The sequence below is a fragment of the Hakea prostrata genome, chromosome 2 (assembly GCF_041222555.1).
Source record: "Hakea prostrata isolate BN-2017 chromosome 2, UWA_Hpros_2, whole genome shotgun sequence".
NCBI lineage: Eukaryota > Viridiplantae > Streptophyta > Magnoliopsida > Proteales > Proteaceae > Hakea > Hakea prostrata.
The window spans coordinates 27,567,216-27,575,375 of NC_142601.1; the positions used below are offsets into that span (position 1 = coordinate 27,567,216).

At 37.9% G+C, this 8,160-nt stretch overlaps 1 long non-coding RNA gene across 2 annotated transcripts; it reads right to left on the bottom strand.

Annotated features, from left to right (window-relative positions):
• Nucleotides 1-2,745: 2,745 nt before the first annotated feature.
• LOC149024167 (uncharacterized) lies at nucleotides 2,746-6,941 on the bottom strand. Of its 2 annotated transcripts, XR_016171425.1 has the most exons (5): nucleotides 6,714-6,941; nucleotides 6,590-6,632; nucleotides 5,321-5,402; nucleotides 4,733-4,823; nucleotides 2,746-3,617 (listed from the first exon to the last, which is right to left on the bottom strand). It is a non-coding gene; the product is annotated as an uncharacterized LOC149024167 (long non-coding RNA). The 2 variants fall into 2 exon arrangements; XR_016171424.1 differs by lacking the exon at nucleotides 2,746-3,617 and having other exon boundaries at nucleotides 4,284-4,823.
• Between the last annotated feature and the right edge of the window lie 1,219 nt (nucleotides 6,942-8,160).

The following is an 8,160-nucleotide window of genomic DNA, read 5'->3' on the forward strand; positions in this document are numbered from 1 at the left end:
TCATGTTATATTATATATATTTCTATATGATGAAATATCATTTGTGTATGATACGATGGAATTGGGAATGTGATTCAATAGGTATGATGCACCATACATCATAGCTAGTTGAACGACGGTCCTATAGAATTTTCTTTTAGACTTTAATGGAATACATCGATCACACAAGACCTTAGATGCACCTCTCCACTTCATCCACCCTATTTTAATTCTTAGGAAACATCATCCTCTATATCACCTCTTTTATTTATAATTGAACCTAGGTACCTAAAAGAATCACTCTAAAGAATCTTCTTATCGTCAAGTTTCACCACCTCATCGTCTGCCCGATCATGACTAAAGTTACAAATTAGATATTTTGTCTTCGTTCTACTTAATTTAAAGCCTCTTGATTCCAAAGCTTCTCTCCATGATTCTAACTCGGTATTAATCCCCACTTAAGTCTCACCTATCAATACAATACTGTTGGTGCAACCTAGAGGGGGGTGATTAGGTTGTACCTCGTGGATTATCCCAAATTCTCGGCTTGATTGCAATTTCAATGTAAGTTGATAATTTAAATAAAATTCAATAAAGGCAAGCAATCACAACACTGGATTTATAGTGGTTCGACTATACAAGTCTACGTCCACTCCTCTCTTGGCTTCAAGAGAGTATTCCACTATTGATTCTCTTTCAATACAATGGGTAGAGATCAAGCCCTTACAATAATCTTTGTTACGAGGCAAGAGAACCCTTTACAATCTTTGTTTAGCAAGAAGGGCAAGAGCACCCCTTAACAATCTTTGTTTACAGGCAAGAGCACCCAAGCAATCTTTGTTCACGGGCAAGAGCACCCAAACAAATTCTAATCTACCAACCTAGACTAGAATTGAAACAGTTACAAAGGAAGGATGTTACCTTTACAAGAGGTGTGACACTTTACCTCTTGTGTGAGTGTGATGCAATGTGAGTTGTATGATCAAATGTAAATGTATGCACCACTGATGCCTTTAATCACCTCAAGCTTGGCTTCCACAAGCTTGCTTAATACCTTGGGATGTTCTTCAAGGTTGGGGAGAAGGTGAAAGGCAAAGCACAAGGCTTTCTTGCAATTTGAGAGCTTAGGATCACTTAGGGAGTGGGTGATCAAGTGTAAGTGTTCTTCCTCCCAAATGAGGTGAATTTGGTTTATATAGAGCACCTTTGAGTGCCAAACCCCAATCCCAAACGGTCGTCCGTCTGGTCAGACAGTCGTCTGTCTGGAAAAGATCCGTTAAACTACCCGTTGTAGGCATTTTTTAACCCAGACGGAATTCCGTCTCAGACGGTCAGCCGTCTGCCAAACGGTCATCCGTCTGGAAAAGAGCCGTTGCAAACTAGTCGTTATTGACTAAGTCAGGGCCAGACGATCAACCGTCTGCCCAGACGGTCGTCCATCTGGCTTGACTAGCCCAGATGGAATTCCGTCTGCCAGACTGAAATGCAATCCCGCTTTACGTTTCTAAAAAATTAGAAACACAAATCAGACGGTCAGCCGTCTGCTTAGATGGCTGACCGTTTGAGCTCTGTTTTGCTGAATTAAGTTGGGGCTGGGACATGGCTTGGGTTTTTGGACTTTTTGGTCAACCCTAAGCATCGTACACCTCACTATCATGTCCTAGGTCACTCTAGTAATATGAATTACATATAATTGATGCATTTACATGAATGTGTATACGAGAGTGTCCTAAGCCCTAATTCAGCCTAAGTCTTGATCTTCGACTTGATCTTCGACTTGATTTTGTGCAACGGTCTTCATGTCCATCTTGGCATGATCTTGGCTTTGACTTGAGCATATGGCTTTGACTTGGAGTTGGTCGACTTGTTCTCATCTTGAACTAAAACATCAGAACTCAATATAGCCATTAGTAATTCATGCTTATTATCATCAAAACTAATAGAGGCTGATGTGGCAAATGCTGACATGGCATTTCCCAACAATCTCCCCCTTTTTGATGATGATAAACACATGAATGATTGGAAAATATGAATGATAATTAATAGCAAATAAACACTCATTCATATGCATGTTTATTTACATGTTTTTCCATGGTGAATTCTAATTCATGTTTGTTATCATCAAAACATGGTGAATTCAATTTTCATGTTTGTTATCATCAAAACCAATGGAGGCCGATGTGCACTACAAGAAAATGGACCTACAGCGGCATTTTGGAAACACCGCCAAATGTTAAAAATGCCGCTATAAAGCTTCCCCGGCGCTTCAAAAACGTCGCAAAAAATGCCGACAAAACCAATGCCGTATTGTTATAGCGGCACTAAATACAAGTGACGGTGATGGTCACTTACAACGGCACTTTTAATGGCGTTTCCTATAAACGCCGTCAAAAGTACTTGTTGTGGCATTTATAGGAAACGCCATTAAAAGTTCTTGTTGCGGCGTTTCTAGCAAATGTCATGAAAAGTTCTTGCTAGAAACGCCGTGATAAGTTCTTGTTGCAGCGTTTCTTATAAACGCCGTTAATAGTTCTGTTGCGGCGTTTCTTATAAACGCTGTTAAAAGTGTTGCCGTGATACGTTAATTATGCGGGCATTTTGTAAAACGCCGAGATAGGTTTTTTAAGTTAAAAAAAAATCTTTCCAAAAAGCCAAATTCAATTTTACAAATGAATATTCAATTCCATCAATCCAAATCCAATTTTACAAATGAAAATCCAATTCCATCAATCCAAATTCAATTTTACAAATGATTAGTGTGTCAATTTCAATGCTGTGAATGAATTGAAACAATAGCGAACACTGTTTTTAACAGTAAGAGCTTGAGGAAGAAGATCGAAGAGTAAAAACATCGACAGTTCCTTCAAGCATCTGTAAAACCTTCTTCATTGTAGGCCTCTCTGATGGCGTCTTTTTAATACACCAAATTGCTACTATCAACCAAGTGACTAGCCTCTCGTCATCCCTAATGGCGTCCATATCCCCATCCACCAAATCTTCAAGTTCCCAATTTCTGTAGCAGTTAACAGCCCAGCCCGTGAATGTTATGTTGTTTGCTCCACTCCATGCTGTATCAACAGCACTCCTACAAGATATAATCTCCAACAACATCACACCAAAGCTATAAACATCCACCTCTACAGTGATCTTCTTTTCTGTATTCGGCTCTCTCAGGTTCCACTCCGGCGCCATATATTCTGCAGTCCCTCTAGTCCTTCTACAAGTTAAGACCTCGCCAGGCATCATTGTCATTGCCCATCCAAAGTTAGAAATCTTTGGGCAGAAAAAATTGTCCAAGAGTATATTTTGAGGCTTTATATCACAATGGATGATCTGAGGGCAGCATTCTTCATGCAAGTATGCTAGGCCCCTTGCAATCCCGACGGTGGTGAGGTATGGAGGCATCTCGAAAGCTGGTGGTTGTTGCCTTGATCATGGCTCTAGTCCTTGGTAATGAGGTGATGGAATCAAGAGCACAGGTACTGCTATGCAACCTGACAGGAGCTGATCTCTCAACCTGCAAACCATTTGTGACTCCAGGGAGCACTGCTCAGCCTTCGGATCTCTGTTGTGCTGCACTTTCTCATGCAGACTTCAAATGCCTATGCACCTTCAAGAATTCCAAGTGGCTTGGTCAACTGAAATTAAACCCAATAAAACCAAATTAACCCAACTGGACTATTCATCCAAAAGCATAACCCCAAAAAGAAAAAAGGAAAAACAAAAGCTAAACCAACTAGGTTGTATTAATTAAGACCCTTGATCAAATTAAGTGTGATCTCCAACAATCCACCTAAGAAATAGACATGAACTCCACAATCTGGATAGAATCCATCCACACCAAACCTCTGATATACTCATAACTGTCGATCCATAGGTCAGATGTCCTCATTACATGTCTAATCCGAGGTCCCCATACCATGCTGCGGCTGCTACCACAAGGTGGACATTGTTGTCTCACTATTTTTCTAAAAGTACCAGAGCTAGATTCTTGAGTGGCTACAGGCCAGTGTCAGTTATTTTTTTCCCAATATAAGAATTTACTTTACATAATTCTACTAAGGAGCCATAATGAATCTATGATTGGTAGATTGCAAGCTCTCCCTGAAGAAAAGGTTTTTCTTGGTAGATCCTGTTGTCTCTTTTTTTTTTTGTCATAGAAAGTGTTTCCAGCCGATAAAAGACAACTCATGACCAGAACAGAAACACACCTAAAACTTCAAATGACCAGATTTTATAACGAAAAAAAACTGCTCACGTATTTTAAGCAGGTAAATGAAAGAATCAATTGTTTTGACGTGAATGAAAAAGCTATGTTTGAGAAGGATTACTAAAAGTGAGTTAAACACACAAAAATAAGTCAAAGAATAAGCCTTTAGATTAACAATGTTAATTTAAAAGTCAGTGGAGGTGTCTCTATGACTGGTATTGTGACATTTATGCCAATCAAATTACATTAGTAGCAGGTCCTTCATGAAAAATATTGCTGTCAGAAAAAATACAAAAAAATATAATAATTACATGGTTTAGGCCTTTTTGTCAATGTTCTTAAAGTTGATTATTCAGCAAGGACCCCAGCTTTCAACATGGTAAAGTCACCACAAGAAAGGTCATTAAATAACAACTGCAGTGGCAATAGATAGATGGCTAAACAACATTAGATCCTCTATACAAACAACTTAAAAAATCTACAAGAAAGGTGCTCCAGGATACAAATGATTCTGAATGCTATTTGAGTGAAAATAAATCTCACCGCCCCAGCAAAAGCCTGCAGCCCCTATTGTACGAATGCCTTTACTTTTTAAAGCTGCTATAACTGGTTTAGCATCCTCAAATCCTTTATCCTGCAGAGAACATTATCATGGTGTTATATCCTAGAACTAGTATTTGAATGAATTCTAGAAAATTAGACTGAACAGGCAGATAATGATCTCAATAGATGATCCAGGATGGTGTAATGGTAGCCACACTTAACATCTATACAGCAGACAGCAGAGCCCTATATGCATTGATCACAGATGGTAACTGTCCAAAGAAATTTAAACTTTTGGCAACGGCAGCAATCTCGACCAGAAGTTAGTACCATGAGAAAAAAAGAAGAAAAAAAGTCTGACAGTCATAAGAGCATAGATAAGGTGGTCAAGATGAAAAGAGTGCCACTGAGCCCATAATCTCGATAGATGAGTAGATAGGCAATGAGTTACATTATATGACAATTGATCCAGATATACTACACCCCACATATTCTCCCACAACTCAGGTGACATAAATGGGCATTTGTGGCAGAATCGCTATCAAAACATAAATAACATGCATATATCAACAAGATGAAGAAACCAACCGTTCCATGTCCCTTTATCCATTCTTTAATTGGCCTCTCTGCATTAAGGATTCGTCATACCTCAAGTTTGGTGCCTCATACCCTGCAGAAGACCAAGAATGTACAGTTCAGATGATGACACAGGGAAATGTAAAATTTGGTATAAGTTTACATAATCTATATTTATTTCTGTATGCATCTTCAAGCATCCTTTACTTGTGAATCTCCTAGTTAAGTTCAAATCATACTACTTTAAAAGGAAGCAGCAATTTGAAATTAACAACCAAAGGAAGAGTTCATCAATCACAGCTGCCCTGCCCCAGAACACCTGCTTAAATGGTGAAAAAATTGGGGGCAAACCGGAGAGGTCACAGAACCTTATCAATCAGAATACTCTCAATTCATTGTTTCAATCCTTTGATGGATTTCCAATTGAAGTAGGAGAAATGGGCTGGTAAGGGAATCATTAGAACTCTACTTTGCAAACACCAAGTGATGAGTGATACCCATAAATTCTACCAAATTTTCTATTCACAACTGTTCTCTAATTTCCTATGATCCTCAATATGGATGGTGCTCTACTGCTTAAAGCTATCTCATACACAATATTGTAAGTTCTCCACTCAAGCACACTATCACACAGTACTTCTTTACCACCACACAGTATTCCCTTGCTTAAAATTATATACGCTCCCTTTTAGTACATATACTATGCCGTCTCTTGGTATTTCCCCTTCTTCTCCTCCATCCTTTTGAAATCAATTGAGAGAGTAAAACATCTACAGATAATAAATAAATAAAAGAAGAACGGCAAACACTATTAATAGCTATATATATTAAAAGCCTCTTAAATCTGTAGCTTTGAGTGATTCTATCGTGATTGGAAGGTCTGTTGTTCTATAGCAGAGTGAAAATCTGATATAAGAGGCTAGAACATTTCAGCACCATGGCGGCTACCTACAGCAGGATTAACAGAAGAGACACCCTATAACATTAGAAGTTAGATATACTAACCTCAGAGAAAGGAAAACAGAGATCGTCTCAACTACTCAAGGTCAAAGAACAGCCACAAAAACTCAAAATGTACAAAAATTCTCACAATAATACTACAATCTAAATATACCATTACCAGGACCAAAATGCAAATAACTTCAACTCTCAGAACTCTACGCCTGAACTCAATCTCATATCAATTCACCAAATAAAAAGAAACACAACACATGCGAGTTCCGAAAGCCACGCAAAATCAAATCCGAAATCCTAAATTCACAAGAGAGAAGAGGAACTTACAAAAAGAAATAAAAGACCACGAATCGCCCCGCCTAAATCAAAACTGATAATCCACAAAAAATATCAAGATGAATCAGAAACCCTAACAAACAATACCAAAAGAACAAAACTCAACAATACTTACCTGAGATTCAGCAGCCGAAAGCTCTGACGAAAGCTCCTATTCGAGTTCAATCTCTCAAAATGCTTGCAGGAGTGAATTGAGAAGCAGCCGTGAGCTTACGAAAGCTGCAACTCGACTTCGATCTCTCGAATGAGCGAGCAATGCAGAGAACAAAGGGAGAGAGCGAGTGGTTTTTCATATTCGACTACTCGTCTTCTCCACAAGTGAAAAATGGGCGCGGGCGGGAGGTAATAGGCAACCACGGCGTTTCCATGAAACGCCGTAAGACTTAATCATACGATAAAGTTATATATTAAACAATTTAGAACGGCGTTTCTAAATGTATTATATATTAAGAAACGCCGTTACTAAGCCATATATTATATTCGTCCACAGCCCTGTGAATAAATGATGGCATCCCATGGACATATGACGGCGTTTTTGGTAAATGCTGTCATAAGGTTACATACGCCGTTAAAAAGTATAATATAACAAAGTTTTAAATGTTATAAAATAAAGAGAAAATATATTAGATACAAAGAAGAAAGACAAGATGAGTTCAATCAGCACTAATTCATTCAGTTGAGTGCATTACATATTTATAGTAGAAGGAACATCTACTCTGATATGGAAATACAATATATGATTCTTGCACACAATAAGATATTCTTGATATTGAAAGATAGATTGTTGCCCAGGATAGAAGGTGTATAGAATGGAAATATTGACTGCCAATATTGTGTAATGAGATGGATGTGATCTTCACCAATATTGCATCCTGAGGCAATTGAGATATTCAATTCGAAGTACAATCTCTTTAGGGTAATGGACATCCATAATAAATATTATTTATAACACTCCCCCTTGGATGTCCATCAATAGATAATGTACCTTGTTAAAACCTTACTAAGAAAAACCCTGTGGGAAAAAAATCTTAGTAAAGGAAAAAAAGTATACATATCTAAATAATACGTATTGGTAGCTGCCTCATTAAAAACCTTACCAGGAAAACCCAGTGGGACAAAACCTTGGTGAAGGGAAAAAGAGTGCAACACGTATTTTACTCCCCCTAATGATAACATCATTGAGTATCTTTGAATACGTACATTCTAATATTATATACCAGCTTCTCAAGATTTGAAGTATGCACTTTCTTAATAGATAAATCAGTCAAATTATCACTTGAACGAGTTTGTTGAACATCGATTTCACCATTTCATTGAAGACCACGAATGAAAAAGAATTTCAGTGAAATATGTATCGTTCCATCTCCTTTGATGTATCATTGCTTCAATTGAGCTATGCATGCAGCATAATCTTCATATAATATTGTTCAAACATCTTCTTCTAATAGAAGACTGCATGCTTCCTGAATGTATTGTATCATGATCTAAACCAAATATAAAATAGCTACCATTCACTTGTGAATAAACAGCCTGTTTGAGATCTAGTTGTATATAGATCAGAT